This window comes from Ambystoma mexicanum, chromosome 3q (genome assembly GCF_040938575.1).
Source record: "Ambystoma mexicanum isolate Mex_15411 chromosome 3q, UKY_AmexF1_1, whole genome shotgun sequence".
In the NCBI taxonomy this organism is placed as follows: domain Eukaryota; kingdom Metazoa; phylum Chordata; class Amphibia; order Caudata; family Ambystomatidae; genus Ambystoma; species Ambystoma mexicanum.
Window position 1 is genome coordinate 858,788,773 of NC_090926.1, and position 16,039 is coordinate 858,804,811.

The 16,039-nt window shown below is 45.7% G+C and overlaps 1 long non-coding RNA gene across 2 annotated transcripts in view; it reads right to left on the reverse strand.

The window, feature by feature from the left end:
* Window positions 1-260: 260 nt before the first annotated feature.
* LOC138581928 (uncharacterized) overlaps window positions 261-16,039 on the reverse strand; it is a 72,942-nt gene continuing 57,163 nt past the window's right edge. The window contains exons 2-4 of one of the 2 annotated variants that reach the window (XR_011304880.1): window positions 1,615-1,891; window positions 1,361-1,505; window positions 261-1,039 (exon numbers count right to left, since the gene is read on the reverse strand). This is a non-coding gene — a long non-coding RNA (uncharacterized lncRNA). The remainder of the gene's footprint in view (window positions 1,040-1,360; window positions 1,506-1,614; window positions 1,892-16,039) is intronic. The other variant, XR_011304881.1, reaches the window with a different exon arrangement.

A 16,039-nucleotide genomic window follows, 5' to 3' on the forward strand; every position in this document is an offset into this window, starting at 1 on the left:
CCGCCCTCCATCCGCTCCCGCTTCCTGTCCACTTAGCTGCTGCCTCCTTCTGACGGTCTTGACACCGCAACCCCGGAAGCCTGGCGCATAGCATCTTGCGCTTTATTGTGTGACCTTTTGTGCCTTGGGCTTCTGATGTTGCAGTATATAGGCTGCGTACGATAAAGAGTGCCAAAACAATGGGTAGAGCTTCCAATGTAAATTTCTGGTGGTCCTCTAAACACTTTTAGCTCCACTTTAAGTGCTAACCTGTAGTTCGGCAGTGCGGTAAAAACGGTGGTAAAACAATACTGGCAAAAAAAGTGGCGGCAACGGAATTACCACACAATAAACTTAAGAGAGACTAGAGGTAATATTTCCTATGATCGATAGTGAACAGCCCTCTATAAACAGAACTCTTAAACAATACACAATGTTCACTCGGTCCCTTGCTTCCCCAAGTCCATATTTGGTTGAACCTTACTGTATGAGGTTAATAGCCATTAAATTCTCATACTACACCACATTGTATCAAAAAATAGTATTTTATTTTTCATATTTCAACAGTAAAAAACTTTTTTTCTTTTATCTTTTCTTCTTCACAGTTCCAATTTTTTAATCTTTTTTAAAAAGGAGTATTTCTGATAGTATGCAAATCACAATATCTGCATCATTACCATGTAATATTGTTGTGTACATTTAATCTCATGTAACAGTTGACCATTTAATAATTAGCAAAAATTCATCTCTTAACCTGGATTTACAAGTTGCTCACCCCTATCGTCGAGACAAGCAACCCAGTCCGTAAAAACCTTTCACTTATTCTTCCTAAAAATCATGCTTACTTTCATACCACATCCATACCATACCCGACATGTTTCATTCCTTACACACTTACACACTATTGACAAGGAAATTCTTCAGGGGTAAAATTTATACAACATTCAATTAAATGCACAATCGTATCAGTCTTCTTGTAGACTTAATTTCTTGCGGGGTCAGCTTTCAATGAGATCCCATCGCACTTTTCTTTAGGGTCCAACCTTCAAAAACGAATACACTGTGGGAAGCAAGTGTGGGATAATCGAAATTTAGTATTCGAGATAATATCCCGGTCGACATTTTTATTATGCACAACATGCTATGTGTCAATCATCAGCGGAAGGGTGTCATTACTTAGACCATCACCTTCTTTACATCTGTTATATCTTCACACCTCCACCCCTATCTGCAACTAGGTCCTTCAAGACCACACCCATGCTGTTATCACTTCAGGTCTAATCTTTAACTATGACACTGAGTATTTCACAACTTTATAATCAATTAACCCAATCATGCGGTACAGTTAAGTTGTCCAAGTCTGTCTATGAATTTGCTTTACCTTCTACAGGCCGACTTCTTCTTATGTGTCTTCTTGGGGGGTCCCCCTCGATTTACAATCCTCTTCCTAGTTAAAGTCTGTCTGATGTTGGGGTGTGCTTGGCTCTCAACTGGATACCACTATCTGCGATCACTGGGAGGCATTCCTATTTAAGACAAAAACACAGGTAAACCAATTTGTGTAGCTTGGCTTGATGTTTATTCTATTTGTCAGTTCATCGTGCTCAAAACGACCCTGCATATCTGTATACTGACCTAGCGTGATTACTTTGTGGATTCCTGTTCTATTTAATAGTTGACTTTATCCCGTGCCGCTCCTCATTTAGATAAATCTTCTAAATTTTCTCACGTGGGATGGGATGACTCTCTATATATAGTTTTCTAGAATGGGGAGAGGCACATCAGGTACTCGGTCGTGATTCTTCTTCGTACCGCTGTTCATTTAAAATCAGAGTAACGGAATTACCACCACTTTTTTCCTGCAACACCAAACTTGTGATGAGGTCTAATGGCTCTTCACTTGACTCCTTATCTATAATACAAAAAGTAGAAACCTCTCTTTAAAACGATTGGTGCATATTAATTTGAGTGTGAAAAAAGCTACAATGGGTCATTTTATCCTTTCATACTGGGTTAACGGAGACCTGTTAACCATTGCTACCAATGCAGCCCTTGGGTGCTTTAATAATAGCAACCTCATTCTTTTACACAGCATACAGGTAGAGTGGGTCCCCAGCAATGTGCATACTCCCATGGATCCAGCTCCTACTCTGTCCTGTGAATAGAGAGGTGTAACCTGGCCTCTATTGCCCAGACACGATGTCAAGTGTATGCTGCGTGAAAAAGGAAAGAAAGCAAGCACATTCTCAAAAGATCCACCCTGATCCCCCAATCGGGACCTTTAATATGGCAGTACACCAAGGGAGCTAGAGGTATCCTGGCTACTGCCATGCACTGTTCGTGATGTCACACTTCATTCTGTTTACGATAGACCACAGTCTTTTGATAACTCTCTTTGCTTTCCATTTGGCTTTGTTTTGGCCCTCAAATTAGCAGTTAAACTCTACATTCACTTCATTTGCTTTCACTTAGCTCCTTCTGTGCCGCATGTCCCATATGAACTGGAGGTATGTTCATGTCATGTGTGATGTCAACCATAACGCCCCCACAGCTACAGATGTGTCAGTGAATTTCTATGGTTCATCTTACAGTAGGTTAAACCTAACTGCATTGCACAACATTTTCTAGTGGATTACTTTTGTTTCATGATATAAGCTAACATGACCAGAGGGAGCATTCAGCATTCAGGACTTTGGCCCTCTCAACTTCAAGGGACCCATCGTGTACACTCAGTATGGCCTTCAGATACGCAGCAGGCTTCTCCGAGAGTCTTAATGTGACCACTTGGCATGGGCTGAGTAGCCACTTTAAACAGTGCATAGCTTGGACCTTGCCCTAGGCACAGCCAAGAAATCCATTTTACTCATTGGACATGGCCTGATGCCATGTCAGTTTACATTTTGCCTGGAGCATAGCCATTGCCTATACCCGAGGAACCTTTTGGTATGGTATGGTATGGTATTGTTTATTTATAAAGCACCTATACACAGGCCAGTGTTTCAACACCCGCTGTTCCCAAAGGTCATGTCCTGCGGCCATGTGCAGTACACACTGGCTAGGAGCATTTGGCAATGTTCCTAGCACCTCCAAGACACCAAATTGTACCAGTAGGTGTTGGCTGTAGGCAGCCTAGTCGTCACTTTTCCAAGAGGAAGACCTGTGGCCATACAAGGTTACTAATTATTCTCAGGTAGTGCCGACATCCAAACACAGAGCCCCTCTTAGCTGTGAATTGTGGCAAATGTGCATGGCCTTTGACCATGCTCGATGGCCATTTTGGCCAGCCTATGGCCCTCAATCATGTCCCAGACAACCCCAAGACACCCACTGGATATGGCCTCTGATCATGCCTAGAGGACACTTTACCGGAGTTATGGCCTTCAGATATGCCCCTAGCACCTCCAAACCAATAGTTGTAGCCAGCGTCTTGATTGGCATGGGCATGCCCATCAGCCATGCTCTGGGCACCCCCACGTCACACAATGTGCCCAATTAGTCTGCAGACATGTCCAGAGACCATTTCAGCAATGCCCATAGCACACCTAGCCCCAGGACACACAGATATATGGCTCAGAGCTAGCTGGCAGCGAGGTGGGTCACTTGGCCACCACATACCTACCTCAAACCTGACTCAAGGTGTGTGGGCCCCAAAGCAGTTCCACAGGTCACAAAAGAACTGGATCTGACAAGGCCCGGTGCCCACACTCCTGGTGTTAGGTCCACTGGTGAACAAATAGCTGGCTCAGGGCACAGAAGCTCCAAGTCAGATCCTCAGATAGACTAACACCCATTTTAGCATTGACTCAGAGATCCTCTAGCTCGAGGCCATATCCCCAGGTCATCACTGGCCCTTTGCACCCTTTCTGCAAGCCCAGTGCCAGGTCATTGGGCCCACAGATATCCAGCTAGTAGCCTGCAGTTTCCAAGCAAGGTCTTTAGGCCCTCTAAGAACTGGCTCAACCCCAGATCAGAACCCAAATGCCGCCCATGTTGGTTATGTGACTCACCACCCCAGGCTATATGAACAAAGTTAACTGGCTTGAGCCGGCTGTTCCATGATGCATGATGGAGTTCATCCCGATGAAGAGCTGTTATGGGACTGGCCATTTTGTAGAAGGCAGAGCATCTGTGAAAGCTGCTAGGGGTGTTGTTGAATGTTGCTTTAAAGAGTAAAGGAATATTTTTCAGTGGTCTGGAGTGGTTATTTTGTAGGTATTGTGACAGGTATTAAGCTATTATTTGATTTCCAAAATTGCTGAAATGCTAACACAATCCCAAAATATCCCCTATAAGCAGAGACACATATTTTCTTTCTCCAAAACATCATCGAAAACTCTTTCCCTTCGAACCTGTGCTATAATGTCTCCAAAAGGTGAAGATGGTGACATGTAACACAAACACAAACGAGAAGGATGAAAACTGAGAAATGACTGGTAAGTGCATCATGCTGAGGGTGCTGTGATATATCAGCCTTTATATATAATCCAAAGCACTGTATACATTGTGTGGTGAGAGAGTTATAGAAAGTTGCCTCTAAAAAGAAATAATTTTTCGGTTAAAATACCAGGGCTTACTTTTAGAAATGGTGGTATGCTTTGATCTGTTTTTGTTATTTTTGGTGCTACAGGGCCACACAAATGGGTCACAAATTACAACAATTCAAAGCAACATTCTCCAAACATAGTACATTATTTTGGGGCCAAAAATAACGTTTTTAACTTCCCCTCTCTCGACCAATGAAAAAACATCTACATTTAAAAATGAAGGCCTGCAACACTGAGGAGAAGCATGAAATCTCACTGAAAAGGATGAAAACATCTGGTGAATGTATGATGGTGGACACTCTGCTATAGGAGCGGCCATTTTATAGAAGCCAGGGGTAGTGTGTAAAACAGAGGGGCTACAGGAGTGAGAGATGCTGAATTTAACCTCCAAGAGAAACACCATTTTTTGTCTATAAATAATCTATCAGTGTTTGTGAGGTAATATTTGAAAAAATTGTGGTAGGTTTTATGCCATTATCATTTGTCAGGCACCATAAATCCACAGCTGCCTAAAAGGGTCAGCATTTACAACAATTCCTAAAAATATTGTTAGTTACTGACAAAATACCTTTGTTGCAAAAACATTGATGTAGCATCCTTTTTTCTGCATATTTGTTCCCCTCAAAGCACATGCTGCAAAACCGACCTTTCGTAGTCATTTGGACTGAAAACATGTTCAATTCTCAGTGGTGGTGCTTAGCATTTGTGGTAGGTTTTGGGCAGTTTTAGGGGTCGAAATCAATGTTTTTACTTCTTCTGTGGGGTTTAAACCTTTTCATGTGACTTGAATGGCAGGTGTAGTGAAAGTAGGTTTAGTGAAAGTAGGGAGGAGTACTGAACGTATACTACCTTTTATAAAACAGGCAGACAGAGCCTAAGAAAGTACAGAGCCTTCAAATAGAGCCCTATCAGATGGGTGAAGCCACTGCAATCAGGGACGTCATTTCACCAAAATGCCAGGGGTAGCGGAAGTAACATCACACGACCCTTGACCCCCTGATGACATCACAGGAAGTGATGTCATTTCACCCCACCCCAAAGTGATATCGCGGGACGCGATGGAACACGACCTTTCACCCGTTGACAAAACAGGAAGTGGCATCACATAGCATTGTACACTACGAAAAATATGGTTACGATATCACTATAATGTGATGTACATTTCATACCTGAATGGATCGCCATATGTATCGTTAAGATCAGTGTGTATAGGCCCATATTACCAAATTACTGTGATTGCAAGCAGACGTCCATGACCAAATGATAATGATGTGTTATTATATAGCACGTAAGCTTAAGCGCTTTACATAGAAGTAATATACACCCAATATCACCCAACCTATGTTGGTACGCATTTATCGACCTCAGAAGGATGAAAGGCTGGGTTGACGCGTTTGAGAACAGACTATATCAGTGACTCAACCCCCGAAGTGTGCCTGAAATAAACCTTTACTGAGTCTAGCAATTATTGTATAGAATTCCAGAAAGACACATTTTTTGGCATTCCTATTCTTTCTTATTTAGGTTCAGTGCTGAAAGTGTTAGACTTGTGGCCCCCATGTTCTTATTTTTCTTCTTTTTTCTAAGGGGCCTGAACAAGAAAGCTAGCCACTCCAGAATTAAAGGATGGGGAATATTTTTTTTTCAGAGTTCGCAAGGGAGACCACAGAGGTCGCACTTGCAACCTCTGGCTACCCCCAAATGACGTCCCTGACTGCAATCCTGTTTTTTTCCTTTTAATTCTGTGGAAATGGCACTCTCCACGTGTGGGCCCCGGACAACCTCTACCTGTGTTTCACCTACATGCCACTTGTTGTTTACTGTGGGTTTTCTGCATTTTCCATTTGATCTTTGTACCTTGCTGGGATTGCTGTTTGCACATGGAGGAATCTTTAACTGCTGCTACAGGTGCTGTAGGACTTCGCGTATCAGTAGGCAGAGGAGGCAACTGCTGGGCTCTGCCCTTTGAACCTTCCACTGCCGGCTATTTAGTGCGAACGGCAGTGCTGAAGCGGCGCTTACCTTGTTGTGATTGCTCTTTGCACATGGAGGAATCTATAACTGCTGCTACGGGTGCCGTAGAACTTCGTTTCCCAGAAGGCAATATGCAGTGCTCTGCTATTTGTTCCATTGGCTGCCGGATATTTGGTGGGAACGGCAGCACTGAATAGGTGCTTTCCTAATTGTGTGATTTTTTCAATGTACTGCATGACTTTTAATTCTTTCCAAATGTATTGTCCATCTTCCACTGCATGTGACTGTATATTGATTCTCCCTGACTAGGTACTCATTCGCCCTTGACTACAGTTCCTATGCTGTTTATGCTTCTGCCAAGTGCTTGCATGTTCTCCTGTGTGTGCATTTTGTCCCGTATTTAACTATTGCATTAACGGTACACTGTACTTGTTTCAACATTGCCTGCTCACTGCGTTTTGTACTTTACGTTAACCTCTATAGTTGCTTGTTTTCTGGCACACTGGACATTGCCTACCTTTACTCTGTGGTCCTGCGCTGCATTGATAGCAGAAATGTTGTCCTTAGAGTGTGTGTGACCCTGCCTTGCTATGCAGACCTGTGTTGGGTTTCTGTTATTGTGTTTTGTCCACTCTGTGTCCCCTGCACTGTGTGGGGTTTGTGCAACCCAAGCCATGCTCCTTCACCCAGGACTCCACTCCCTACAGGAACCAGTTCTACCTGCTGCTCAGCTGCATCCTGGGATTGGCCCCTTTCAACTCTTCCTAAGAATGTGTGCCCACCTGCCCCACCCCCTATCATCTCCCCTCTTCTGGGAACCCCACAGAAACTAGTTCTCCCCTATTGTGGGAATGGGTAGCAGTTGTCAGTACTCAGTGTTCCAGATGAAGAGGCAGCAGGATCCCTGCAGGCCTAGTTGTCGCAGAACCCAGACTAGCCCTAGCCCAGGTCTCCTCTCATGAGGGAGTTCTGCCCTTAGATTCACCCCTCTGCTGTTTCGAAAAGTCACAAGACAGAAGGGAAAATCAAATGAAAGAGCGGGAGCAAGACACTGCTGTAACCCAGACTGCAAAGAAAAAACAACAAGATTAGACCTCTTCTTAGTGAGGTGTTCAAATACAATAGATGATTCTAACAAGAGGACCAGACTACGTGATATAGTACGAGTTAGGATCAACTCATGACCAGGAGATGCTGAGACTGTCATGATGCCTACCTCCAAGGAGCCAGGTCCGACCCAGCAACCTCAGAGGCAGGCATCATTTCCCCCAGGGGAGTGCCAGCGGGTCCAAGCTGGGGCCCTTTGGACGCAGTCCTGCCGCCTTAGGCGCCAGGCTCATGTTAGACCTCTGTCCTGGCGCCTTAGGCGTCAGGCTCATAAAGCTAGACATGTGTTCAAGTGTTTTAATGTGCACTTACCTGATGCAGACCATGCTGCCACATCCAGGCCCTCTTGAGGCCTGAATAGGAACTACTTACCCTGTGGGACTACTTTCCACCCGGGTGTGGTCGGGGAAGGATACATACCTGATCGGAGGAAGGATACACACTTGGAACTTCTTCCAAAGCTATTTAAACCACACCCGATCAGCTTCGTGTTGTTCTGCTCCTCGCAGCTGGACGCTCACCGTGTCAGCTCCTGCATCTGGACTCCAGCCACGCCTGTCAGCATCCTGGGTCACCTGCAAAGGGAGACAAGAGACCTACCAGCTAATCTGCACCACGGAGACATCACCGACGATCCTGAAAGGGAAGACATCATTTTTAAAAGCATTTCGTTACGATCGCTGCAGCGCTGCATTTCACTCACTTTTCCTGGGTTCCTCCATCTTCAGCAGCGATCATCCGGATACACAGCCACTTCCCAGAGCCTAGAGAAAAAGACAAGAATAAGTGGTGAGAGAAGGAAGGGAATAGGAAAAGCTCAGTTTCCTTCTAAGACTTACCTGTTGGGTCATTCCCATTTCATTTCGGGTCTTGCTGCTTCCAAGCAGGACCCCGGCCCCTATGGGGAAAAAAGTCAAAGACATTAGATGAGCGATGCAAAAACATTACCTGAGCGCTCATCTAGGACTTACCAGATCTTTACTGGAACTGCACGTTTCACTTCGGGTCGGCGCCAAATCTCCGGCATTCCGAACCCCGGCCCCTATGGGAAAAAGACATCAACGTCAGCGCTTTGTTGCAAGAAGTCTCCAAAGGAATCTTCATTCATCACCTGAAAAAAGACAATGAACATTATTATTTAAAGCTTGAACTTTTGAACTTGCAACAAAACTTTTACAGCGCCTTACCAGTATAATCAAGCTTACCTGAACTCCCATCCAACCTCAATCCAGTGAAGTAACTGGGTTTAACGCGCCCCTGCGTCAGAAGCAGGATGGAGAGCTCGTCCTTTCAGACCCTAAGGTGAGACTTCACGGGGAATCGCGGAAGGGCATCGTGGAGGGTTGGAAGAGAGTGGGAGGCTTGAGCATAACTCAGTCAGTAGGTAATACTCCCTTTTCACACACAGGGGAATATTCCTGCGAGCCGGAGAAGCCAGAGTAGAGGGCCCTTCCTATCCATCTTCAGAGTCCTGCGCTTCACCATTGAAGAAGCATCAGCACTCGAAGCCAGACCTGCGCCTCCGTGGGAATCAGGTGAGCGTTACAGAACACGAAGCCTACCCACAATTTCCCACCCGGGCGCTATGGAGACTTCCGAGACTGACCAGCTGGCCCAGCTTTTGGGGGAATTACGGGCAGAGGTGCACTCAGCCCGCCAGGAGACTAATGCTCTCAAAAGAGAACTGATCTTATCGAAGGAAAGAACTGATGACCTAGCCAAAAGGTTATTACAGGCCCAGGCAGGGCACACTCCTTTACCTAATTCCGGAGACATTTCCACATCAATGGGTTTGAGTAACCCGGTACAAATTAATCTACCTGGACACATGCCTTTGGCCCCGCCTGAACGTTTTGCGGGGGATCCCAAGAAATATGCCGTCTTTATGAACCAATGTCGTTTACACTTTCTATGCAGACCCGGAGCCTTCCCTAACGACCAGACCAAGGTAGCCTTTATACTGTCTTACCTCAGTGGCAGTGCTGCCAATTGGTCTATTCCATTGGTAAATCAGGATGATCCCGTTCTTCCGGATTTTCAGGGCTTCCAGGCCAGCATGGAAAGATTGTTCGCTCGACACTCTCAAGGACAGGGCCTTGATAACGAACTGCTATCCTTACGACAAGGTAATCAGGGTCTTCTGTCCTACATAGCCACCTTTAACAGACTGGTTGTGGAAACTGGATGGCCAGAAAGCAAAAGGATCACATTGTTTCATCGAGGCCTGCGCGGAGAGCTTAAGGATGTTCTAGCTCAGATAGTAAACCCACCCCAGGTCTGCGCAGACTACATTGACTTGGTGGTTCAACTTGATCACAGACTTCAAAATAGAAAAGCAGATCGGTTCAAGTATGAAAACCGAGCACCGATCAAAACCCACGCTACCTCCAAGAGTACCGACGTATCTGAACCTATGCAAATCGGTGGTGTTAAAGGACCATTAACGCAGAAAGAACGAGAGACAAGGCGGCAAATGCAACTTTGTCTGTATTGCGGGACTTCCAGTCACTTTCTTCGAAATTGTCCAGTTAAACCACTTAAGAAGGTGGTTGGAGCTACTGATAACGAATTAGTGACCCTGATTCGGGAAACGACCTAACCCGGCAAGCATAGGGGTCCACTTGCCGAGCTTGAAAACTAACTCTTTGACCTCGCATTTCGTCATGCCAATGGTGCTCGTGGACCCAAAACAGCCTCAGCAGTTGCATGCTATAAAAGCATACATCGACAGTGGAGCTATTGGAAATTACATAGACCGTGAATTGGCTTCCAGGATTAAGCTTCCTCTCCACCCGAAAGTAACCCAAGATGTCATTACTACAGTAGATGGAACCGAAATAGCCTCAGGGCCTGTAACGCATTCCACTGTTGAAGTGACACTGGTGGGTCAGGATGGACATCGGGAAGCAATCGTGTTTGATGTGATCAAGGCCCCACAATTTCAAGTAATTCTTGGAATTCCTTGGTTAGAAACACATAATCCCAGAATTGACTGGCGAGCAAAGAAGATAAGTTTTCCTGATTGTGAACCAACTTGTTATCCAAGAAATCCAGCTATGGGTCTAGCCACAGCAACTTCCACCCCTGTACAGCTACCGTCAGAATACCAAGAATTCCAAGACGTTTTTCAGAAAGAACAGGCTAACACGTTACCTCCCCATCGGTCTTATGATTGCCAGATCGATCTGGTACCCAATGCTCAACAACCTTGTAGTAGGATTTATGCTCTTACGGAACCTGAGAACCTGCATTTGCGTCAGTATTTAGATCAGTACCTAGCCAATGGTTTTATTCGCCCGTCCAAGTCTCCTGTCTCTTCAGCTCTGTTCTTCGTGCCAAAAAAAGAAGGCGACCTTAGAACGTGTATAGACTATCGCGCCCTAAATCAAATAACGATTAAGAATCGTTATCCTCTGCCCTTGATCCCTGAGCTTATCGACCAGGTGAAAGACGCTTGTGTGTACACCAAGTTAGATCTCCGAGGAGCTTATCACCTGGTGCGCATAAAAGAAGGCGGCGAATGGAAGACTGCATTCCGCACCAAATTTGGGCTCTTCGAATATCAGGTGATGCCCTTCGGTTTGTGCAATGCACCTGCCGCCTTTCAGTACTTTATGAATGATGTTCTTCAGGAACTTATCGATGTCTGCGTCATTGTTTACATTGACGACATCCTGGTGTACTCTTCTTCAGAATCTGATCACAGAAAACATGTTAGGGCAGTTCTTGAGAAACTGCGCCAGCACAGACTATTTGCAAAACTCAAAAAATGCGTTTTTCATACCACAGAAGTTGAGTTTCTCGGATTCATCCTGACACCTCAAGGAGTCCGAATGGACTCGCAAAAGGTGGACGCCATCCTCATATGGCCATCTCCAAGCTCGGTGAAGGGAATTGAGAGCATGCTCGGCTTTGCCAATTTCTATCGAAGATTCATCCCGGAATTTTCCCGAACAGTCCAACCCATCACCGCTCTCCTAAAGAAAAACAAACGCTTCGAATGGACTCTTGAGGCCGAACAAGCCTTCCAGGACCTGAAAACCAAATTCACCTCTGCACCTGTATTGAAGCACCTGCACCCAGATCTCCCGTACATAGTGGAAACCGATGCTTCCAGTTCGGCTATGGGAGCTGTCCTGTCGCAAAGAGACCCAAAAACTAACCAACTACACCCAGTGGCCTTTTGGTCTAGAAAATTTTCTCCTCCTGAAATCAACTACGCAATTACCGATAAAGAGTTACTGGCCATCAAATCTGCTTTCAAGGCTTGGCGTCACTACCTTCTCGGGGCAAGACACACCATCACCGTAATTACGGACCACAGAAACTTACAGTATTTAAAGACGGCCAAAGCTCAATCTTCACGACAACTCCGATGGGCTCTATTCTTTGCGGAATTTGATTTTGTAATTACCTATCGCCCTGGCTGCAAGAATGGAAAAGCAGACGCCTTATCCCGGATTGGCATGGAAGAACCTAATTCGAGCTTAGAACCTGTGCCCATCATACCTGAGCAAAGAATCTTAGGCTTAACTTCATTGCAATCTATTGAGGATATCCAAACGCAAGTAAAACAACTTCTAGACTCTTCAACCTTACTGGAATGGAGCCAAAAGGGTCCTCATTACACCGTTAAGGATGACTTACCCTACTTCCAGGAGCGGTTGTTTCTGCCAAGTAAAGAATTGCAAGAACTTGTTATTGCCCATCATCATGAATCTTTAATGGAAGGACACCCTGGTATCGCTAAAACGGAGGAAAAAATCAAACGCCACTTCTGGTGGCCTTCTTGGAGAAAAGACATAAAGTCTTTTGTACTGTCTTGTGGAATTTGCGCCCAAAACAAGGCTCAAAAGAAAAGGCCAGCCGGCCTACTTCAACCCTTGGATATTCCACTGGCACCATGGCACACCCTGTCAATGGACTTTGTAACAGATCTGCCTCCTTGTGCTGGTTACAACACAATCCTTGTAATTGTGGACCTATTCTCCAAAATGGCCCACTTTATCCCTTTAAAGGGTTTGCCTTCAGCTTCCACCTTGGCCAAGGAATTCCTGGAGAATATAGTTTGCATACATGGTTTCCCTTCCATTTTAGTCTCGGATCGTGAAAGTCAATTTATCTCACATTTTTGGAAGAAGTGTTGGCAACTAGCACAAATAGATGTGCGGTTATCCACCAGCCACCACCCCAGACCGACGGACAAACCGAGAGAACCAATCAGACTCTCAAGCAATGTCTTCGGTGCATGTTACACCAATCCGAGTTAAATTGGAAAGACATCCTTTGGATCGCAGAATATGCATACAACAATTCAGTGCATTCTGGAACCGGACAAACCCCCTTCTATACTTTGTATGGTCACCATCCTCGGACCTCTGATCTAGATCCACCTCTGACCCTGGAAATGCCCGCAGTAAATCATCTGCATTCCACAATAACCCGAGCCTTCAAAGAAGCTGCAACTCAATTACAGCAAGCCAAGAAAAAGTATAAAGAAAATGCTGATTTGCACCGAAGTAAAACTCCTCCTTACCAAGTAGGAGACCAGGTATGGCTAGCAACTAAACATTTACCCCTCAAGGGCCCGCGAACCTTCAATCCCAGATTCATAGGACCTTATCCCATCAAAGCTATAATCAACCAAGTGGCCTATAAACTGGATCTACCGTCCAACATGCGTATTCATCCAGTTTTTCATGCATCACTTTTGAAGCCAGTACAACCAGGAACCCGATTGTCCAAGCCTCCAGATCCAGTTCAAATTGAAGGGGAATTAGAATTCGAAGTTAAAGACATTTTAGACTCCAAGGTGGTAAAGTCGAAACTCTTCTATCTTGTTGACTGGAAGGGATATGGACCTCAGGAGAGATCGTGGGAGCCTAGTAACCATGTCCACGCACCTCGATTAGTACAAAGGTTTCACCGGAGATTTCCGAACAAGCCCAAACCCCCGGAGGGAAGTACCTTGGGAGGGGCCTTGAGGGGGGTACTGCCATGATGCCTACCTCCAAGGAGCCAGGTCCGACCCAGCAACCCCAGAGGCAGGCATCATTTCCCCCAGGGGAGTGCCAGCGGGCCCAAGCTGGGGCCCTTTGGACGCAGTCCTGGCGCCTTAGGTGCCAGGCTCATGTTGGACCTCTGTCCTGGCGCCTTAGGCGCCAGGCTCATAAAGCTAGACATGTGTTCAAGTGCTTTAATGTGCACTTACCTGATGCAGACCATGCTGCCACATCCAGGCCCTCTTGAGGCCTGAATAGGAACTACTTACCCTGTGGGACTACTTTCCACCCGGGTGTGGTCGGGGAAGGATACATACCTGATCGGAGGAAGGATACACACTTGGAACTTCTTCCAAAGCTATTTAAACCACACCCGATCAGCAACTCACGCTTCGTGTTGTTCTGCTCCTCGCAGCTGGACGCTCACCGTGTCAGCTCCTGCATCTGGACTCCAGCCACGCCTGTCAGCATCCTGGGTCACCTGCAAAGGGAGACAAGAGACCTACCAGCTAATCTGCACCACGGAGACATCACTGACGATCCTGAAAGTGAAGACATCATTTTTAAAAGCATTTCGTTACGATCGCTGCAGCGCTGCATTTCACTCACTTTTCCTGGGTTCCTCCATCTTCAGCAGCGATCATCCGGATACACAGCCACCTCCCAGAGCCTAGAGAAAAAGACAAGAATAAGAGGTGAGAGAAGGAAGGGAATAGGAAAAGCTCAGTTTCCTTCTAAGACTTACCTGTTGGGTCATTCCCATTTCATTTCGGGTCTTGCTGCTTCCAAGCAGGACCCCGGCCCCTATGGGGAAAAAAGTCAAAGACATTAGATGAGCGAATGCAAAAACATTACATGAGCGCTCATCTAGGACTTACCAGATCTTTAGTGAAACTGCACGTTTCACTTCGGGTCGGCGCCAAATCTCCGGCATTCCGAACCCCGGCCCCTATGGGGAAAAGACATCAACGTCAGCGCTTTGTTGCAAGAAGTCTCCAAAGGAATCTTCATTCATCACCTGAAAAAAGACAATGAACATTATTATTTAAAGCTTGAACTTTTGAACTTGCAACAAAACTTTTACAGCGCCTTACCAGTATAATTAAGCTTACCTGAACTCCCATCCAACCTCAATCCAGTGAAGTAACTGGGTTCAACGCGCCCCTGCGTCAGAAGCAGGATGGAGAGCTCGTCCTTTCAGACCCTAAGTGAGACTTCACGGGGAATCGTGGAAGGGTATCGTGGAGGGTTGGAAGAGAGTGGGAGGCTTGAGCATAACTCAGTCAGTAGGTAATACTCCCTTTTCACGCACAGGGGAATATTCCTGCGAGCCGGAGAAGCCAGAGTAGAGGGCCCTTCCTATCCATCTTCAGAGTCCTGCGCTTCACCATTGAAGAAGCATCAGCACTCGAAGCCAGACCTGCGCCTCCGTGGGAATCAGGTGAGCGTTACAGAGACTTCATACTGATCCACCCTTCTACAACAAGAGACAGAAAAAATAGAAATGCTTTATTACTGTGGTTATTTAGAGTAAGTGATACCAGTGTGGGACTGTGTATGGACCAGAGTTAGAAGTAGTTGATAAGGAATAATCCAGGAAGAACAAACAAGAGTAGGAAGGAAGGTTAGTAAATGGACTGCACCCTAGTGGCACAAGGGACGCACTCGGTAAGAGTTGGTGCACAATATAAATACTGCAAGGCGGTGGTGCACAATGCTGTTTAGTGGAGGTATAGTATAGGTAGTCAGAGTAGTAGTCAGAAGGAATGTCCCAATTACATGAAGACAGATGGAACAGGGGGTAGGATCAGTTAACAGCTGAGAAAATGCGACAATACGTGGGTTGGCACAAGCCTGAGTTCTTTTTGTCAGTGTAATGTAAAGAATGTAGTAATTGACTTTTAAACGTTCAGTGGAGCGTGATCGCGCTGAAAGAAATGCAGAATGTGACTCAAAGCTTTCGAGTTTCAGAGCAGCGTAATCATGCTGAAAATGCAGACTAATTCAAAGCTTTCATGTTTCAGCGGAGCGTAATCTTGCTGAATAAATGTGGAAACAGATTTGGAATAGTTGCAGAACCATAGCGCAACACAATGGCTGCTGAATTAGAATGCAAAAGGAATCAATCCAGATACCGTATCAGTCGTCTGTGAGGCGAAAAGCAATCTGTTGAAACATGCAATAGGTCGTTCTTCATGCGGGCGTCAAGGTACAAAATCAGAAAGCAAAGGGAGGTTGGGAAACAATGCAGGAATTCAAAGCTTCGTAGGAGTCAGGATACAGAAGAAACGTTGTAGTTGACGATAATCAGAAGCAGCGTTCCTAGTGCTCCTGAAGCATTTAAGGCATACCAATGGCGTTGCACGTTGCACAAAGAGTATTTGATGTCATGTGACAGTTGGAACGCACCATAATCCAATAAGATTGCATGGT